At 52.7% G+C, this 3746-nt stretch overlaps 1 pseudogene; it reads right to left on the bottom strand.

Annotated features, from left to right (window-relative positions):
* Positions 1-2438: 2438 nt before the first annotated feature.
* On the bottom strand, positions 2439-3496 carry LOC142361706 (olfactory receptor 14J1-like; annotated as a pseudogene).
* Positions 3497-3746: the final 250 nt, after the last annotated feature.

Raw genomic sequence — 3746 nt, 5'->3', positions numbered from 1 at the left:
ACTGACTGCATTCTCCATGACGTCTTCATTGGTACTGGCAGGCTGGGATGAGGTCCCCTTCAGCCTTCCCTTCTCGAGTCTGGACAAGCCCAGCTCCCTCATCCTCTCCTCACAGGCGAATTCCTCCAGTCCCTGGCTGTCCTGAGGGCCCTTTGATAAACACACTGCAGCTTGCCAATATAATTTCTGAATTGGAGGTCGGAAATCTGGATGGGGTATTGAAGAGAATCCCTTCCCTCCATGTCCTGGCCATGCTTTTGGTCATACAGCCCAGAATGCTGGTGGCCTCCCTGTCTGCCAGCACACAAAATAATGAACTCTGGTCCAGCTCCCTGACCACCAAGACCTTTGCCACAGGGCTGCTCCCAGCCCAGCAGACCCCAGCCTGTGCCATTGCCAGGCTGAGTCCCCTTCAGGGGCAGAAACTGGCATTTGTCCTTCTGACATTTCATGAGGTTCCTGCCAATATGTCTGCTCCTCCTCCTTTAACCCTCTCCTTGAGTAGAGAGACCTGGGAGACCTTTTGAGGAAAGACTCAGGAAAACAAGGCATCGAGTCCCTCAGCCCCATTGGTATCTGCTGTTCTTCAGTTCCCCTCCCCATTCAGCAGCAGCCCTGCATCTCTCTTTTTCAGCCTTGGTCTCTGCCACAGTAATTGAAGCTCTTCTCTTTGCTCTTGACTTTTCTTGCAGTCACCAATTTCAGGTGAGGTTTGCTTCTCCCAAAGTCATACCTGATCAGTGGAGGCTATGTACGTATATTGCTTGTCTGTACTTCCCCTTGCTGTCTGCTTTTGCGCGCTGCTTCATGGCTGCACCCTGTCTTGTGACATCCCAGACCTGCTGCCTCTTGTATTGTCCCTCGGCCCCAATGTGTAGGCACATTTAAGGAGAGGGTGCTTTTCAGTGGGAAATGGTGCCTATGACATGATGCCCACGGCAGTCCTTGTGCTTTTTCACCGCATAGCCTTTATGTTAGGCAGTCTCTCCAAGATCCTGGAATGACCATGCCACATGCAGGGCTTCACAGACAGCCCTGCTCCAGGGTCTAACAGTGCCTAGGCCACAAGAGAAGCCAGGCAGGGCTGGCCATTCCCCTGACATGGGTACTGAGCCCAGCAGGAAGGTGGAGATGACCTCACAGCAAAACTCACCCAGAAACCTGGGATGAGCAACCACTGCTGGAAATGGCCGGTGAGAGAGGCTGGGGGTTGACAGAAATGCTGGGCCACCTTCCTGGTCTGTCCATGTCACCAAGGGCACAGGTCAACTCCTCTGTCTTCTGCTTGCATGTCTCAAATCCCTTCCATCAGTCCTGGCTCTGTACCACAAAGCGAAGGGAGTGTGTCCTCACTCCGCATGGTCACATAGCTCAGCTAACTTCTGCATTTTCTGGGATTTTTTCAGCCCAGGCCAGCCCCTCCTCAGATCTCCCCAACTCCTCTGCCCTGTCCCCAGCACAGCACAGCCCATCAGTCCAGGCTGCCCTGGCCTCATGGCAGTGCCCACCACATGGTTCTGCAGAGCTCTGAGCCCACAGCCCAATCCTCTCTGAAGGGCAATGCAGCTCTTGGAGGACAAAGAATGGGGTCAGCCTCCTCATTAGCCCTAGGGCTAGTGGCATGAGGAGACACAGGCCAGCATCCATGTTTCCCCTCTTCTTGTCTCCGAGAGTTCCTTATGGGTCCGTGCAGGCAGCCCCTCTGTGCCAGGCCCTCTCTCCAGCACAAGGTTTCTGGCCCTGGGACTCCTTTGGCTGCTCCTGCTGCCCCAGTGACAGAGCAGCCTGTCCCAAGACAGACAGAGTCCCAAGAAGAGAGTTTTTCCTTTCTCTTCTCCAGGAATGTTCATGCATCTAGTGAGTCTTTCCCCACGGGAATGTGTCTGTGCTGGACTCATCAGATGCTTCTGTCCGCTTTCCATGCTTCAAGGGCCCCAAGCTCATGGCTTTCCTCTGCAGAGCAATCAGGCTGTGCTGCATGGGAGCCACGGCGAGACTGTCCCAGGCAGATGCCGACTGCTTGTCACCATCTCGATGAGCACTGGGCAGCAACAAGTGAAATCTCAGTCCAAGTCTCATTCTCTGAGGCATCACCTTATATGCTTCTCAGCCTGTGAAGAACCTCAGCATAGCAGCACATCCTTGTGGGGGCAATTTCCTCAGTGTGTTCCCGATGTCAGCTTTGGATGAAGAGCCCAGTCTCCAGACCCCACCACTGAGAAAATCCCCTATTAGTACAGAGATCTGACATGGGAGACAACCTCTACTGTCACGCCAGATCTGTCTTCTAAGACCTCTTGCTTCAGACAGATGAAGTTCATGTCTTTTGAATGCATGCAGACATTCCTGGAGAAAACAGAATTGTCACAGATAAAATGCCCAAGGCGCAGAAGGTCCTGATAAACATTGGAAAGCACTTGCAAAGAGACATGATAAGCTCATTGCTGCTGAAGGACTACTGATTGAATGAACTTCTTCAGGGCGTCTTTCAGCTCCTGGTTCCTCATGCTGTCGATAAGGGGGTTCACTGCTGGAGGAACCACCGAGTACAGAACTGCCACCACAAGGTCCAGGGGTGGGGAGGCGTTGGAAGGGGCCTTCAGGTAGGCAAATCATCACAGTTCTGAGAAACAGGGAGACCACAGCCAGGTGAGGGAGGCACATGGAAAAGGCTTTGTGCCGTCCCTGCTCAGAGGGGATCCTCAGCACAACCCTGAAGATCTGCACATAGGACAGCACAATGAAAAGAAAACACACAAATATCAAAGAAAGACCAAGCACAAGAAGCTCAACTTCCCTGAGGTAGGAGTGCGAGCAGGAGAGCTTGAGGATCTGGGGGATTTCACAGAAGAACTGGTCCACAGCATTACCTTGGCAGAGTGGGAGTGAAAATGTATTGGCAGTGTGGAGCACAGCACATAGGAACCCAGTGCCCCAGGCAGCTGCTGCCATGTGGACACAAGCTCTGCTGCCCAGGAGGGTCCAGTAGTGCAGGGGTTTGCAGATGGCAATGTAGCGGTTATAGGCCATGACAGTGAGAACAAAATACTCTGCTGAAATGAAAAAGGCAAACAGAAAGACTTGGGCAGCACATCCTACAAAGGAGATGTCCCTGGTGTCCCATAGGGAATTGGCCATGGATTTGGGGAAAGTGGTTGGGACGGAGGCCAGGTCGATGAGAGAGAGGTTGAAGAGGAAGAAGTACATGGGGGTGTGGAGGCGGCAGTCGCAGGCTATGGTGATGATGATGAGGTTGTTGCCCAGGAAGGCAGCCAGGTAGATGCCAAGGAAGAGCCAGAAGTGCAAGAGCTGCAGCTCCCGCGTGTCTGCGAATGTCAGGAGGAGGAAATGGGTGATGGAGCTGCTGTTGTACGTTTGCATCCTATGTGCATGGGGTCCTGTTCCTAGAGGAAGAATCAATGAAGAGTTAGATGAGACTTCTCAGAGAAAAATCACAGCCTTTCTCCTAGACCCTCACCCTGTTACACTCACCCATCATTCTTTTTCTAGGAGCCCTTCCTTCAACTCCTTAACTAGAGCTCTGGTTGGTTTTTGCTGAGCATACCAGCAGAAGTGGGGCCTCTATCCACTGGCTGCCAAGGAGTCATCTCTACTCTTCAGCAGTGGGTTCAATGCAAAGGTACAGGCAGGGTACAGACCTGGTGTTCAAATTTGTCAGAAGACCCTGCTCCTATCACAGAAGGGCTTTTCAGCATCCACACTGCCACTGCTGAGGAATGTGGATT

The sequence above is a fragment of the Opisthocomus hoazin genome, chromosome 6 (assembly GCF_030867145.1).
Source record: "Opisthocomus hoazin isolate bOpiHoa1 chromosome 6, bOpiHoa1.hap1, whole genome shotgun sequence".
In the NCBI taxonomy this organism is placed as follows: Eukaryota; Metazoa; Chordata; class Aves; order Opisthocomiformes; family Opisthocomidae; genus Opisthocomus; species Opisthocomus hoazin.
This window is presented reverse-complemented; position numbering and strand designations above follow the sequence as displayed.